Genomic DNA, 17,820 nt, shown 5'->3' on the forward strand with positions numbered 1-17,820 from the left:
GGTTTCTCCGCAGCAGGGCTGGGGAGCCATTGAAATCTCCATTCACATCGGCGGGGCCCGAAGATCCCACTGGCATAGGGGGCTGGAAAATTCCGGCCACTGTGTTAAACAAAAACCTCATCTTCCGTCCGGTTCTTTTGCCAATTATCTTACCAGTTACCTTAAATCTGTGTCCTCTGGTTACCACAGATGATGCCTGAAAACCATATGTCATTGGGCCCCAAACATATAGAAGAAGACAAGTCATCTATTCCTCATCAGTTGTGTAGAGTTACTGCATTCGAGGCAATCTGACGGAGCTGGAGATTGGTTCAGTCAGGTCAAAGCATATTAGCCCATCATGACCTTGTGCACCAGAACTGGATCCCAGGCTGATCACTTGATCCACACCTCAAACATTCACTTCCTCCACCACCCTTGCATAGTGGCAGCAGTGTGTACCATCTACAAGATGTATTGCAGCAACTCACCAAGGGTCCTTTGACAGCACCTTCCAAACCAGTGACCTCTACCGCCTAGAAGGACAAGGGCAGCATACGCAGGGGAACATCACCACCTGCAAGTTCCACTCCAAATCATACACCACCCTGACGTGGAACTTTATCGCCATTCCTTCATTGTTGCTGGATCAAAATCCTAGAACTCCCTCCCTAATAGAACTGTGGGTGTACCGCACAACATGGACTGCAATGGTTCAAGAAGGTTCACTTGACTCATTCCTGGGATGAAGGGCTTATTCTCTGAAGAAAGTGTGAACAGGTTGGGCCTAAACCTATTGGAGTTTAAAAGGATGAGAGGTGATCTTATTAAAACATAAGATCCTGAGGGGAATTGATAGGGTAGATTCTGGGAGGATGTTTCCACTGTTGGGGAGACTAGGACCAGGGGACACAGTTTAAGAATAAGAGGTCTCTCTTCTAAGATTGAGGTGGGGAGAATTTTTTTTCTCACAGAGGGTTGTTAGTATGCAGAATTCTCTTCCCCAGGGAGCGGTGGAGGCCATGTCATTGAATTTATTCAAGGCCGAGTTAGGCAGACTTTTGATTGACAAACAAGTCAAGAGTTATGGGGGGGCAGACAGGAAAGTGGACCTGAGACTACAATCAGATCAGCCATGATCTTACTGAATGGTGGAGCAGGCTCAAAGGGCTGAATGGCCTACTCCTGCTCCTAAATTCTATATTCCTAAGGTTTCTCATCGCCACATTCTCAAGGGCAGTTAAGGATGGGCAACAAATGCTGGTCTTGCCAGCGATGCCCACATCTCATGAAAGAATAAATAAAAGACTGCAGTGACTCTGTTATTCAATAGGCACAGGGCGAGGAAAAATGCCTTAAGTGTAGGACATTAAGCGGTGGTCTAATTGTGGTGTTTAAGATGATTAAGGAGTTGATACTGTAGATAGATAGCAACAATTTCCTCTGGTGTGGGACTCCAAAACTAAGAGTCAAAACCTTAAAATTAGGCTTGGTGTTAGGAGACACATCTTCACACAAAGGGGAGTGGAAATGCGGAATACTCTCTCCCAGAAAGCTGTCGAGGTTGGAAGTCAACTGAGAATTCTAAACAATGATTGATGGACTCTTTTGTTTGGTAAGAGTATCGAGTGATATGAAAGCAAGATGGGTAACTGGAGTTGAGACATAGATCAGTCATGCTTTAGCTGACTGGTAGTAAAGTTTCAAGGGGCTGAATGGCCTACTCCAGTTCCTATAGTCAGAGCCCAAGAGAGAATAGACTGAAACAGGAATCCTTGTCCTGAAAACTTTACGAGGCGACGATGGAGGTTTGGCCTCTACCCAACTGAATAAGATGTCGGGAATAAAATGGTAACTTGTTCCTTGGTTATTTACTCACAGCTATCAATGATTGAGTATTTTGTTTACATAAGGATCATGGACTCCAGACAAGTTCTAGTCCTTGTCCTCTGTACAACAGCTCTGATCATCACTAGATCCTTTATAATAAGCCGACACAGGAAGTCAGGTCACAGTAATTGTTTGTATTTAGTTTCTCATCTGACCCTATTATATCTGTTGTCTAACATCACTTTAGAACAAGCGTTCATTATATAAATATAGAACCATAGAACCATAGAACACTACAGCACAGAAAACAGGCCATTCGGCCCTTCTAGTCTGTGCCAAAATATTATTCCGCTAGTCCCATTGACCTGCACCTAGTCCATAACCCTCCAGACCTCTCCCATCCATGTATCTATCCAATTTATTCTTAAAACTTAAGAGTGAGCCCGCATTTACCACGTCAGATGGTAGCTCGTTCCACACTCTCACCACTCTCTGAGTGAAGAAGTTCCCCCTAATGTTCCCCCTAAACCTTTCCCCTTTCACCCTAAAGCCATGTGCTCTTGTGTTTATTTCTCCTAATCTAAGTGGAAAGAGCCTACTCGCATTTACTCTGTCTATACCCCTCATAATTTTGTAAACTTCTATCATATCTCCCCTCATTCTTTACGCTCCAATAAATAAAGTCCTAACCTGTTTAATCTTTCTCAGTAACTCAACTCCTTAAGACCCGGCAACATCCTAGTAAATCTTCTCTGCACTCTCTCAATCTTACTGATATCCTTCCTGTAGGGAATGTATATTGTATACTGTATTAATGTATATTGTATTAATCATCATCGTTCTGATAAAATTTAATAGACCCGAAACATAACTCTGTTTTTCTCTCTCTCTGCAAATGCTGCCAGGCCTGCTGAGTGTTTTCCATCATTTCCTGTTTTCATTTTTAATTGTAAGCGTGTGTGTGTGTGTGCGAGAAGTAGCTTATCCTTAATGTGTCAGCTGTGCTCAGTGAGTAGCACTCTTATCTCCGAGTCAGAAGGTCATAGGCTTGAATCTCATCACGCTCACAGTATATTCCAGGCTGAGATAGACAGATTTTTAATCGGTAAAGGAATCAAGGGCTATGGGGAAAAGGCAGGAGAGTGAAGTTGAGGATTATCAGATCAGCCATGATCGCAGTGGATGGCGGAGCAGACTCGATGGGCCGAATGGCCCACTTCTGCTCCCACGTCTTATGGTCATCCTTATGGCCATTTTATCTGGTCTTGTTTCTGCTTTCGGGCGCACTAACCGCTTGCCATTTCAATAGAGAAAAGAAACCACCCCCCCAACACAAAACCGAATTCACGATGTATCCGCCTGCAAATAAAGCAGGCAGTGCAGAAGCATGAATTTGTTTGTAAACTAATCAAGTGTTAGTACAGGCTTTACACAGCAGGAGGAAGGATTGGATTAAAGAGGAGGGATTTCTAATTCAATTACACAAGGTAGGATTGAGGCTGAAGTGCCACTCATTACGAAACAATTAACAGGAGATTAAGGTTGCGAAAAAAAAAAAATATCAACTGAACTGCAGTTACTTCAGATCACAGCCTGGCTGTGTGCTTTCATCCTGTGAGGAGCTGGCCAATAAGCACTGTCTTCACTGTGACCGAGGAGAAGCAGGATTGAAGGCTTGGAACCATCTCTCTCTCTGCTCCCCGTGTCAGCGCGGCTCTGGCCAAGAATCCCAGTAGCTCTAACTTGTCACTGGAATAGCATGAGCAACGTGCCTGCTATGGATTCTTTCTGGCGCCAAAAGCAATTAGTGTAATTACAGTTTAAAACAGCTAAGGTAATCCCGTAGTTATTTCGCTGCCACCTCACGATCAGCTACAGCATTTAATTAGTTGCCTCCTATTTCTTCTTATTATTTCCTGCGTAGGACGAAACAGCAAAAAAATAAATTGTTTCTAAATGTGAGGCAACTGAAAAGAAATTATCTTCGGAAACAACTTTGCCAAAACCTGAATCTTTTACTGTTAAAAAAATCTCCATTTGTCTTTTAAGGGCAGTAAAGACAGGCAGGACGAAGCCTTCTCCTGGTCATTTTTCTGCTGCTGCCTCTACCGTTGACCTGCAATCTTGAATTAGGAGCTGACAATTGACAGGGAATTTTAACGCATTAAAGTAATGGCTGTCCCATTAGGGGGCCCCCTTGAATATCCCACCTGTTCTGCTCTCTGCCCAGTCAGTGTTTATGCTTGGTTACCCCTCCCCGCTGTGTAATATGCCTGCCTGCTGTGAGAGATAAAGGCAAGAGAGGTGGGTGGGGACATTAGTGACAGTTCGAATGGCAAAAAGAAGGAAGCTTTCCTCTTTAGACCCGCCAATGTTAACATTGTGTAGTAAAATGCGACCATTTCAGACCTCCCAAGGACACCTGCCTCCATTGTATTTACTGGGAGAAATGATGCTATTCTCTCCGTTTGTTCAGGTCATGCTCAAAGAAGCCCTGTCAATTTAAAAAGGGCCCAGATACTGTGCATTCAACCGTGAGTGGCAGGACTGTCCATCCCCTTTATTTCTTGTTCTTGTGTTTTTAAAATCGACCACCCATCAGAGCCAAATTGCCTTTTAACTGTCCTCCACTGGCTCTTTGTTTGCCTGGCAATGACTGTCGAGTGTTAACATGAACTATCACTTCAAGCCATTTAACTTGCCTCAGCTTGACAGCTTCACAATGGCTCCTCTCCCACTTCACTCAGCCCCTGTGATTTACCAGTGGGGAATGTGCGAGAGACCAGCTTGGCCCGTGTGTGGAAGGGTCTCCAACGAAGGTCCTCGCAAGTTAAAAGTACGCTCAAAGTAACAGCCTAGGGAGAGAACAAAAAGCCCCTATGGTCCACTTAGTAAAAAAAAGTCTTACACGAGAATCTGCAGACTGTTATCCCTTTTCAAAAAAATGAGATGTTAAATGAACCCAAAGTCCAGGCACTTGATTGCTTCTTGTTAAAGCACATGGGACTGCTAAACTTGACTGCCTGTCAGAAGGGTGTCGTACACCTGGTTTTTGTACAATTCCTGCTTTGTATTAATTCCCACACATGGGCTATGTGAGAACAATGTACAAAAAGTCCAGATATTGTTACAGCAATTTACCTCTCAGATGTCATAAACTATATTATTTTTCTTCTGTTCAAATAAGCAGGCGATTTTTTTTTTTAGCAACTGAAAGAACTGGATAAAACGTCTAAGTGGAGGGTTTATTTTTATAGAATCCTGGAAATTAGGGGAAGACTTTCAGCTCAGACTCCCTGCTTCTCATCCGTGAGGCAGGAGTGTGAGGTGGGTGACAGTTTAAAATGGGGGGGGGGGGGGCTCACCTGTGGATGCTCAAGGTCCACCTGAGGTAATTTTCAAGTAGGCCGGTAAATGGGTGAGCAGCCTGCTGGCATTAACCAGGCTAAACACCAATGGTCGAAAGCTATGGTTTAATTACACCGAGGCGGAGTTCTACGCCGGGGGGATTTTATGGCTCTGCCAAAGTCAAAGGCCAGGATTTTTACCTCGCTGAGCAGGCGCGCGCCCGATCTGAACGAGCGCAAAATGACGCGCGAGGACGTCAGGCGAGCGTCCTGGTATCGTCGCGCAATGTTTCACTCGGCGAAGTGTGCGGGAGTCGAGCAACGCGCACGCCAACAATTAACAGGCCTATTAAGGCCATTAAAGTCCCAATTAAATGTAAGCTTTTTTGCTGGCCGTCCAACCTCAACAGTTGGCGGGGCAGGCGAAAAGGCCAAGCGGCCTTTGCACTTTTTAGGGAACCTCATCCACGGGCGGGATGAGGTTTCCAACAGTCAATCAAAATAAAATAAAAATCTTGACACTTCATTAATAACATGTCCCTGCTCATGTGGCAGAGTCGTATGAAGGGACATGTGTTTTTTTTAACATTTTACAACTCTTTTATTTTTAATTTTCCAAAATCTTCATCTCCCTGAGGCAGCTCCGTGCCCGAGGGAGCTTTTCCTGTGCGCAGCTGCACGCATGCGCGAACTTGCACACTCGCCCTCCTCCTCACCCACCCCGCACACGCTGGGCGGCCCATCATGCGAAATCGCTGTTGCGGCTCGATCGCGGGCAGCAGTCGGCTTCCTGACCACCCTGGCCCGACCCCCCCCCCCCAACCCCTGGCCGAGCCCGCTCGACGAGGGCAAAGTTCTGCCCAATGAACTTTTGAACAGCTCATCGCATTTTATGGACCCGCCCCTGGCACCATCCGGCTGTTAAAATCCGCTCCAGGCATCGAGCGACTTAAACAGCGGCCCTTAAAAGGGAGAAGCACTAAGGGCCCAGAAAAATTATTTTAGTTTTGACTTTCACAGGCCCAGGAGTGCAGCCATTTTTGGCCTGTAGGGTGCCTTCTCCTGGTTGGTCCTGGATTGCCTCTCCTTCCCTCTCTCTCCCCCTTCCCCTACCCACCACCAGCCCCCCCCCCCACCACCCCCACCACACCCCGCCAGCTCCCTGGCTCTGACGAGAAGATGATCCAGTTGGGCCCATTTTCCTGCCCACCCAGAACCAGCAAGGCCCCCAGAGCCCACCCGCAGCACATTTCAATCAAACCTAGACTCCAGGATGGCTTGGTGCTCCCAGTGCTGGCTTTGGGCTTTGGGATGAGGGTAGTGTGGGGTGGGGATCAGACCTCCTGCCCGCGACTATGACCCATTTCCGGGTGAAATTTAAATTTCTCCACCAAAAGCAAATATGAAGGACAGTTGGTCCATCTCAGCTTGCTTGTCTTTAACTTTGAGCCTCCTAAATCCTATTCTGCTGTTGTCAGCCACAGCTCAGCGGGTAGGACACTCGCTTCTGAATCTGAAAGTCTTGGCTTCTAGCCCCATTTCAGAGATTTGAGCCCATGATCCAGGCTGACCGGTCACTGCCACAATCTCCGTTCCCTCAGCACTAACTCAGTCCCTCTCCCTGACAACCTCCTGAGGCTGAACCAGACCGTTTGCAAACTTGGGTGTCGTATTTAATCCCGGGATGAGTTTCTGATGAAATATCTGCACCATCATTAAGGCCGCCGATTTCCACCTCCATAACGTTGTGTGACTCTGCTGTGTCCTCCGCTTATCTGCTGCTGAAGCCCTCATCGCTGCTACCTCTAGACTTGAATATTCCAACACATTCCTGGCTGGCCTCACACCTTGCACCTTTCAAAATCCTGGAACTAACCTTTTTAACAGCGCCATGCATTTACATGGATTTACCTGCACAACATGGTTTGCAATGGTTCAAGAAGATGACTCCCCACCAAATTCTCAAGGGCATTTAGGTATGGGGAACAAATGCTGACCTAGCCAGCAATGCTCCACCTATGTCATGCAAACCTTTGCTGTCTGTATCCTAACCCACATCAAGTCTCATTCACCCATCATCCCTTATGTTCGCTGTCTCACATTGGTTCCAATTAAGCAATGTACCAATTTAAAAATTCTCATCCTTGTTTTCAAATCCCCCCATGGCCTCACCTTGCTTTATCTCTGTAATCTCCTCCAGCCCCACAACTCTGTGAGATCTCCACGCTCCTCCAAGTCTGGCCTCTTCAGCAATCCCGACTTCAATCATTTCAGCACAGGCGGCTTTGCCTTGAGCTGCCTGGGCCCTAAGATCTGGGATTTCCTCTCTAAACTTCTCCACTTCTCTGCCTCTCTCTCGACCTTTAAAACCTACCTCTCTGACTAAGCTTTTATTCTTTTACTTCAGTATCCCCTTATGTGGTTTAGTGATAACATTCCTTGCGAAGTATCTTGGGATGACTTATAATTATAAATGCACGTTGTTGTTGACAATCACAGTGCAGTACTGAGGGAATGCTGCACTGTCAAAGATGCTGATTTTCAGATGAAACATTAAACCTGCCCCCTCAGGATCCCATGGCACTATTTGTAAAAAGTGCAGGGGAATTCTCCCTGCTGGCCTGGCCAATACTTATCCCCTAACCAACATCACTGAAATAGGTGATCTGGCTGTTATAACATTGCTGTTTGTGGAATCTTGCTGAATGTAAATTGGCTCCTGCATCGCAACAGTGACTACACATCCAAAGTGCTTCACTGGCTGTAAAGCGCTTTGGGACGTCCTTTTATATTCTTCCTCGTCAAATACGTATCCAATTCCCTTTTGAAATGCTCTTGTCAATAGATATTGAGACATTTGTAAGTGTTTACTCTGTTGTGGCTGTTTGAGAGAGCTGGTATTATGTTGTCTGGCATTAATGGAAGTCCTCCACTTACAAATGCTTGACAAATAATATTAAAAGTAGGCCTTGGCAGCCAGATGGGTACCGTGTGCCAACATCCTGTGGCACAATGCATTGCGGGTCCCCACTTTCCCAGAAGGTAGCATCCCTATGCCAGCTGGGGCAGTGAGGGTTGCCACCATTTCGAGGAGACATACTTATTTACGGGTCAGGGATCCGGTCAAACCGTTCTTTGAACATCCAGCTCACTTGACTGATGGAGATTTGGACAACAGCACTTAGGAGAGGTTAGGGTGGGAAGGGGGCTCAAGATAAAAACCTCTAAATGTGAGGAGAGCAAACTCAGCCAAGATGTTTAAATAATAATAACAGAACTTCAGTTACAGATGCATGCAGTTCTTTTTCCAATACATGCTGGTGTATATTTTATTATTCCTTGGCCGTTGTATTGAGAATACCAGAGAACTGGGAATGCTTTCAACTGCCCTCTTGTTCATCTCATGAAATGTGCAGTTTTTTGCACTTTTGGGATGAAATCAACTCTCAACGTGACTGGTCAAAGGTCCACAGCAAAGCCAGATGGGTGAAAAAAAAACAAGTTGCATAAGATTTTCCAAAGCTCCTCTCTCAGCCCAGAGCCAAGCTTGGCAGGAGCCCTGATAGAGAATCGGTATCACGCGGTTCGCAATTTTCAAATCGAGACACCACTAGTCACAGAAAATGAACCCGTGCCACTCCATCTTGTGATCCACTAGTCACAAAGTTGTGTGTTCAAGTCCCACTTCAGAGACCCGAGCACAGAACCCAGGCGGACACTCCCAGTGCAGTACTGGGGGAGCGCTGCCACTGTCAGAGGTGCCGCCCTTCAGATGAGACACTAAATCAAGGCCCCGTCTTCCTTCTCAGGTGGACGCAAAAGATCCCATGGCGCAATTCTGAAGAAGAGCAGGGGAGCTATCCTCAATGTCCTGACCAATATTTATTCTTCAACCAACATAATTAAAAGCCAATTATCTGGTTATCATTATACTGATGCTCATGGGATCTTGCTGTGTGCAAACTGGCTGCTAAGTTTCCCTCCGATACAGTAGTAATTACACATAAAAAAAAGTACTTAATTGGTTGGGAAGTCCTGGAGTGGCAAAAGGTGCTAGATAAATGCAACTCCTTTCCTTCTTGCTTTACACATGTATAGCTGTGATTAGTAGGGCCAGCACTAACTGGGCATTCTCACCTGTGCAAGGCAAATGGCATCGCAATAATGTACCAGGAAATGCTCAGGCTTCAGACCTAAGGTTGGCAGTGCCCATTTTGCAACTTACTCATGCTGAGGGTGAACTTACTGAGACCTTACGCTGCTGACAGGACCCCTCAGACAAGTGGGCAATTTGCTGGAAATGGCAAGTGCACTACGACTGCTTGGTGCTGAGAGAAAAGCAGACCCATTTTTCAACTCCTCTCCTTCATTAAGATGAAGACCACCAAAACCAGAAAATCAGAGCCATCGCACAGGAAAACCAAAAGCAAACAACAACGCGAGGAAAATAAGGGAGGAAAGAATTGGAACCAGCAAAGGTGTTCTCCAATGAGCTAGCATCTCAGTCAAAATAAAACGCACAGAGGAATTTAAAGGGTGCTTGTGTGAACCTCCAAGGAGAAGACTTGCTCTTGGAGAGCGTGGACCAAAGATGACTGTGCACCCTCAATTGTCTGACCCTCAATCTCTGCATTGAGAGTGAGGGGACTTGTCCAAATATCAATGTTTGGGCGAGGCCATGAATCTACTGCATAATCTCTGTCCGTGTGTCCATCTTCTCATCCAGAACTCATCACCAGCATTATCCTAAAGCTATACAAGATGCTGATTGTTTGGCAAGTTACACTTGTATCTCCAAACCTTTATTATTCATTTACTAGAGCAGAACATGAAATAAACAATTGGTGGACATGAACGGAAAGATTATATCATGTTGTCTGAAATGTCCAGATCACTACTTTCCATTCTTATAACAAATACAGAGGTCTAGAACTTCATCAAAATAAAACTCCTTTTAAAAAATAGTAGCATATTGCATTCCCTGTAATTCCCTATCGCATAAAACTAAAAAAAAACTAACTGGACCACTGGCCCTTTCATTCACCATTCCTTTTATTTTATATGTAAATATTATCCTTCAGATTTGTGGACTATAATGTGTAATTAGTTGTGAATTTTAACCAGATGGGATTCAAGTCAATTTATTACTTGAAGAGACTGCGTAGTTTTATCCTTTTCCTCCCACTGCTGCCTCACTTATTTAGCCCTTGCCAAGCACATGCAGTCCTTCCCCAGGAGCCTTCTACTGATGGCTTTGGTCACTTTCTGCCAACACCTAACAGATCTCAGCTCCAGTCAGGCAGCAGTGCAGACACTGCTGCCTCAAGAGCTCAGCTTGCTGACCTCCAAAGGCTTGAACTCGCATCAACTGCAGAAGCTTATGACAAGCAGCGTTAGACCAGGAAAACAACGTCGACACAAAACCTAGTCTGACATACCCCCCCCCCAAGTGCAGTGCTGAGGGAGTGCTGTACTGTCAGAGGTGCCGTCATTTAGATGAGACATTAAACAGACATCCAGGTGGACCCGGAAGATCTCATGATAGTATTTTGAAGAAGAGAAAGATAAAACCTGCATTTCTGTAGCGCCTTCACGACCTCAGAGCACCCAAAGAGGTTTACAACCAATTAAGTACGTTTGAAGTGCAGTGACTGCTGTAATGTAGGAAAGGTGGCAGTCAAGTTGTGCATAGCAAGCTCCCACAGCAATGAGATAGGTGAACAAGTAATCTTAGGTGCCGTGAGGTATAAATATTAACCAGGATACTGGGAATAACTCCCCTGCTCTTTTTTGAACAGGATCTTTTATATCCACCTGAGAGGGCAAAAGAAGACCAGGAGAGTTCTCTCCTGTGTCCTGACCAGTACACATCCTTCAACCAACATCACTAAAAGAACAAAAGCAAAATACTGCGGATTCTGGAAACCTAGAACAAAAACAAAAATACCTGGAGAAACTCAGCAGGTCCGACAGCATCTGCGGAAAGGGATACAGTTGACGTTTCAAGTCCGTATGACCCTTCATCAGAACTAAGACATATAGAAATGAGATGAAGTATAAGCTGGTAGAAGGGGATCAAACTCTCCTGTCCCACCCCCTTCTACCAGCTTATATTTCATCTCATTTCTATGTGTCTTAAGTTCTGATGAAGGGTCATACGGACTCGAAACGTCAACTGTAACCCTCTCCGCAGATGCTGTCAGACCCGCTGAGTTTTTCCAGGTATTTTTGCTTTCACTAAAAGAATAGATTATCTGGTCATTATGACATTTTTTTGTGGGACCTTGCCATGTGCAATTTTGCCACTGCGTTTCCTACGTTCCAACAGTGACTCCACTTCAAAGTGTACTCATGGACTGCAAAGCATTTGGGACCTCAATGGAAGTTACTATATAAATGCAAGTCTTTCTTTCACATGTAAGAGCAGCCTTGACTGGTGAAGTAGTTCATCATGGGGGTAGGTTTGGCACAACACAAAGATTAGCGGTTTTCCATCCAGAAGCGATCACAAAGAGACAGTTCAGATCTGCACTTTGTCACTTTTAATGCTGTTTTCCCACAATGTACATCCACATATTTTTCAAGCAAAGGTTTGGAACTGCATGAATGTGATGGAACCTCTGCAAGTTTCACATGAGTACAGCCCAGGAAACACGGTTAGTATTTAGTAAACGCCTAATTCATTCACATAACATCACTCCATCAATTACAGAATCATGGAATGTTTACAGCACAGGGGAAAGCCATTCAGCCCATCATGTCCATTCTGGCTCTCTGCAAGAGCAACTCACCTAGTGCCACTCTCCCGCCTACACCACTAGCCCTACAAAACCTTTTCTCTTCATGCAATTATTTAGTGTTGTTGTTTAATGCAGGTGCTAACTTTGATGCCTCCATGAAAATGCTGTACAGGGGAATGTCATATGAAGAGTTCGGTGTTCATAAAACCTTACAACACCGACCAAGACCATTCAGCCTACCACGCTTGTGCTGGCTCTTTTCAAGAAAGCTATCCAATTCGTCCCACTCCTCTGCTCTTTCCCTATAGCCCTACAACTTTCTCCATTTTCAAGTCTATATTCTATTCCAATTTGAAAGTTAATTTTGCCTCTGCTTCCGCCACCCTTTTAAGCAGTACATGCCAGATCACAGCAACTCGCTGCATGAAAAAAACCCTCCGATCTCCCCTTTAGCTCTTCGCCAAATACTTTAAATCTGTGTCCTCTGCTTACTAACATTCCTGTCGCTGGGAACATTGTGTCCTTATTTACTCAATCAAAGCCCCTCATAATTTTGAACACCACTATTAAATCTGCCCTCGACAGTCTCTGCTTTAAGGAGAACAATCCCAGATTTTCTGTGTTTTCTGCAGAACTGAAGTCCCTCATCCCTCGTTTGTCTGTGCATTAATATCACCAACCATAATTTCCAGTCTTAAATGGTGGTTTACAAAAGGCACATCCACCGTTAAAGAGGTTGCAAAGAGCATTAATAAAATAGCACAAACAATTCAAATGAGGTGACATGTTCGACCTATACTACATTGCCTGCTTTTGTATTTTAAACGAGCAATCTCTGATCTCTGAGGGAACGCAGCAGTTTGTAACTGGGGGCAGCTCAGTTCAGAATGACCTCTTATACAAACATTCTCGCCAATGGTTTTGCCATCTTTCTGGGCCACCAACAGAGGCTTTAACCCTTTGAGTACCGGTATTTATGAAATGGAGATTATGCATGCAAGCACTAAGAAACTGGAATGCACTGCCTGAAAGGGTGTTGGAAGCACGATAAAAGATAACTTCCAACAAAGAGTTGGAGATAAAATTGAAAAGAGAATTTACAGGGGCCACGGGGCAAGAGCAGGTTAACATCACTCTTAAATCGGCTGACAAAGGGAAGTCTTTAAAGATATGTCAGCCGTTCCTCCAGCAATATCGCTCAGCTTATATTTGGCCCGGCTCTATTTTGGTTTTCTCTCTTACTGGACCTCGTTAGCCACTTTAACTTCGTAAGTCCAGCACGCAGGTTGCTAAAGCTGGGGCCCACCGAAGGATCTCACAGGGGCCTTGCGAAATCATTAGATTTCATGCTGTCTGGCGTCCTTTCTTATGTACATAGGAACAAGAGTAGGCCATCCAGCCCCTTCCATCCAGCCTGTTCCACCATTTAATTAGGTCATTGCTGATCTGTCCCTTAACTCCAATTAGTAGCCTTCACTCCACACCCCTTGAAACCCTTACTCCACAAGAATCTATCGATCTCGGCCTTGAAAGCTTGCACTGTTCCCCAGCATCCACAGACATTTGGGGAGAGAATTCCAGGTTCCTACTACCCTTTGTACAAAAAAGTGGTTCCTGAGATCCCCCCTAAATGGCCTGGTGCTAATTTTATTAAGTTGACTTACTAACACCACAGGGCCAACTTTAAACTTTCGCAGCAGCAGGAGACAGACGTCTAGCAGAGTGAATGCTCGCTGTAACCCACTGCCCGAAATTCAAATACTGCCCATTCCCTGCCACCACCGAAGGTTAAAATCCTTAAAAAGCCTTGTTATATCTGTTGGTGCTCACCACTAAGAGATAATGGGGGCTTGCCAGAAAGGTACAACAATAAGCATGGGGCACTTTAATCTACATATAGGCTGGAAATATGAGATGGGCAAAGGTAGCGTAGATGAGGAGTTCATAGAATGTTTTTGGGATAGTTTCTGAGAATAACATGTTCTGGAGCCAACCAGAGAGCAGGCAATACTAGACCTGTAATTGAACAATAAGATAGGATTAACTGATAACCTCCTAGTGAAGGGACCCCTTGGTAGCAGCGATCATAACATGATTGAATTTTACATTCATTTTGAGGGAGAAATGAGTGCATCCAAGGCTAGTATTTTAAACTTGAATAAGGGCAATTATGAGGGTATGAAAGCAGAGCTAACTGAAGTGAACTGGCAAATGAGGTTAAGAGATAGGTCAATAGAAATTCAGTGGCAGACATTTAAAGGGGCATTTCAGAATACACAGAATATATACATTCCAATGCAAAAGAAAAATTCCAAGGTGAGGGCCCACCATCCGTGGTTAGCTAAAAAAGTGAAAGACAGTATCAAAATTAAAGCAAAAGGCATATAATTACACAAAGATGGGTGGTAGGTCAGGAGATTGGAAAGAATATAAAGAACAGCAAAGAATGACAAAAAGATTAATAAGGAGGGAAATATTAGAATACAAGAGAAAGCTAGCTAGTAAGTAAAACGGATAGTAAGAGTTTCTATAGATATTTAAATAAGCAAAGTTAACAAACTGAGCATTGGTCCTATAGAAAGTGCATCTGGGGAACTGATAATGGAAAGTAGGGAGATGGCGGATGAATTAAACAGGTATTTTGCTTCGGTCTTCACTATAGAGGACACAAGTAACATCTCAGATGTAGCTGTAAATCAGGAAATGGAAGGGAGGGAGGGAGGAACTCAGGAAAATTACAGTCACTAGGGAGTTGGTATTAAGCAAATTGTTTGGGCTGCGGGCTGACAAATCCCCAGGTCCAGATGGACTTCACCCTAAGGTCTTGAAAGAAGTGGCTAGTGAGATAGTTTGCACTGGTTTTAATTTTCCAAAATTCTCTAGATTTGGGGAAAGTTCCATTTGATTGGAAATCAGCAAATGTAACTCCTTTATTCAAGAAGGGAGGAAGACAGAAAGCAGGAAATTACCGGCCAGTTAGCCTAAATCTGCCGTAGGGAAAATGTTAGAAGCTATTATTAAAGATGTTATAGCAGGGAACTTAGAAAAATTCAAGGCAATCGGGCAGAGTCAACATGATTTTGTACAAGGAAAATCATGTTTAACCAATTGATTGGAGTTATTTGAAGGAGTCACATGTGCTGTAGATAAAGGGGAACTAGTGGATGTAACATATTAGATTTCCAGAAGACATTTGATAAAGTGCCACATCAAAGGTTATTGCAGAAAATAAATGCTCATGGTATGGGGGGTAACATATTGGCATGGATAGAAGATTGGCTAGCTAACAGAAAGCAGAGTTGGCATAAATGGGTCTTTTTCTGGTTGGCAGGATGTGACGAGTCGTGTGCCACAGGGATCAGTGCTGGATCCTCAACTTTTTACAATTTATATAAATGATTTGGATGAAGGGACCGAAGAAATGGTGGCTAAATTTGCTGATGACACAAAGATAGGTAGGAAAATAAATTGTGAAGAGGACGTAAGTACAAAGTGACATAGATAGGTCAAGTGAGTGGACAAAGATCTGGCAAATGGAGTATAATGTGGGCAAATGTGAAATTGTTAATTTTGGAAGTAAGAGTAAAAAGGAAACTTATTTTCTAAATGGTGAGAGGTTGCAGAGCTCTGAGATTCAGAGGGATCTGGGCATCCTAATGCATGAATCACAAAAGGTTAGTATGCAGGTACAGCAGGTAATTAGGAAAGCTAATAGAATGTTATTATTTATTGTGAGGGGAATTGATTACAAAAGTAAGGAGGTTATGCTTCAGTTACACAGGGCACTGGTGAGACCACTGCTGGAGTACTAGTCTCCTTATTTAAAGAAAGATGTTAATGTTTTAGGAGCAGTTCAGAGAAGATTTTCTAGACTAATACCAGGAATGGGCAGATTATCTTATGCGGAAAGACTAGACAGGCTAGGCTTATATCTACTGGAATTTGGAAGAGTAAGAGGCAACTTGATTGAAGCCTTTAAGATCCTGAGGGGTCTCGACAGGGTGGATCTGGAGAGGATGTTTCCTCTTGTGGGAGAATCTAGAACTAAGGGTCACTGTTTGAAAATAAGTTGTCGCTTATTTAAGACAGAGGTGAGGAGAAATTCTTTCTCTCCGAGGGTTGTGAGCCTTTGGAACTCTTCCTCAAAAGGCAGTGGAAGCAGAATCTTTGAATATTTTTAAGGCAGAGCTAGATAGCTTCTTCATTAACAAGGGGGTGAAAGGTTATCAGGAAGACAGGAATGTGAGGTTGAGGTTACAATCCGATCAGTCATGATCTTATTGAATGGCAGAGCAGGCTCGAGGGGCTGAGTGGCCTACCCCTGCTCCTAATTTGTATGCTCGTATGTAAAAAGCAAATGGTATAATTTTGGGCCTCTGACAGCGCCCTTTGTAGAGTGCATATATTGACACCAATGAGTCCAAGCCAAAATGGAGATGGTTGGGTAACTCACCTATCAATCACTCCTGGAGACCAGCCTGCTGTAAGTGACTGGGATTGATATTTAACACAGCATTTATATTACCTAACTATCCCCCAATCACTGCAAACTGCTGGCAAAGTAATCCTGCTTTTATTTGGAGGTGTTGCTGTAGTTTTGGTCATGAGCAAATAGGCTCTGGGCTGTTTTGTACGGGTGGGGGCGTGCGCACAAACGACAACGAACCCCCGCCCCCAAACCCCACCCCCCACCCCCCAGAAGTGAGGGAGCCGACTCGCTGTCCCGCAGCCATAAAGCGCTGTGGGTGGGCCAAATTACCTGACAGTGGGATTCTACCCCTCAGTGGGGAGGAAGGTCTGCCTTCTGGAGCTGCCAGCCAATCTGACTGGCCAGCAGTTCCAGCAGTCTCAGCAGCGCCAACATCTCATTAGTGGGCACTGCTGGGATTGCAACCAGTCCCAAGAAGAAGGCCCAAAGGATCCCGAAGTGAGGTACATCTGGGGTATTGCCGGGGAGGGTTTGGCCAGCTTAGGGAGAGGGTTGGGGGGGGAGGGGGTGGATTGCTGTGTTTTGGGGAGCAGGCAAGGCAGAAGAAAGGGGGGGAACACTATCTTATGGGGGGGGGGGGGCTGCACCCCAAAGCTCAAAAGGCACTCATTGGGCAGAATTTTTTGCCTTAAGGTTTGACGGGCAGGTCCTTCAATTGGTTAAATGATCCTGTCAATGGCCTCAATTGGCCATTGACAGGTCGGCGGGCCCACAGCTGATTTTGCTGCGCCCTCGCCTTCCTGAAAATTTAAATGGGGTGGGGTGTCATCGGGAGGTCAACCTGACATCATCCCGTGTCATTTTACGCGTCGGCGAGTGGGCCCCGCCCCCTGCTCGCCGACGGCAAAATTCTACCCATTAAAAATAATACCTACCCATCCACTTCAAAACGTTCTAACGAAAATAGACCCTCCGACTGCCCATGCCAATCACATTATGGCGTGGGCAGTGTATTATGGGGGTCAATTGGCTTGTTAACAAGCGCAATTGACCCTTGATTATTCATTTAAATATGCTGCGCAGGCTGCTGATTTTGGCGCCTGCCCACTCCCCATATTTTGGGGGTGGACGGTTAATGGTGAGGTGGGCACCCACCCTATTTTACATGCCCCCTCGTTGAAAAAATGACAAAGCCCAGCCATGTGCTTGTTGTAGTTCATGAACTAAAACCACAAGTTCCACCCCACCTACAACTCATTCCTTGACACAGTGTTTTCAATATCCGCATCGCCCTTTAAAAGTGAGGTCAGCCTGGGTCTCACTGAGTCTATCCACACTTGAAGTGAGTCCCTTACACAGAGGAGTATAAAATCCCTTTGTTCCTCGACCCCATCTAGACTTGCACCTTCCAAGTAATAAGTGATCTCCTCTGTTCTTCCTACCAAAATATGCTACCTGACATTTCTCTGTGTTGAACTTAATTTGCCAATTGTTT

General features: G+C 44.9%; 1 protein-coding gene across 4 annotated transcripts in view; it reads right to left on the reverse strand.

Moving 5' to 3' along the window:
• Positions 1-17,820, reverse strand: part of aff2 (AF4/FMR2 family, member 2) — a 453,090-nt gene that overhangs the window by 137,554 nt on the left and 297,716 nt on the right. The gene's annotated exons all lie outside the window — the stretch shown is intronic.

This window comes from Cetorhinus maximus, chromosome 8 (assembly GCF_964194155.1).
Source record: "Cetorhinus maximus chromosome 8, sCetMax3.hap1.1, whole genome shotgun sequence".
In the NCBI taxonomy this organism is placed as follows: domain Eukaryota; kingdom Metazoa; phylum Chordata; class Chondrichthyes; order Lamniformes; family Cetorhinidae; genus Cetorhinus; species Cetorhinus maximus.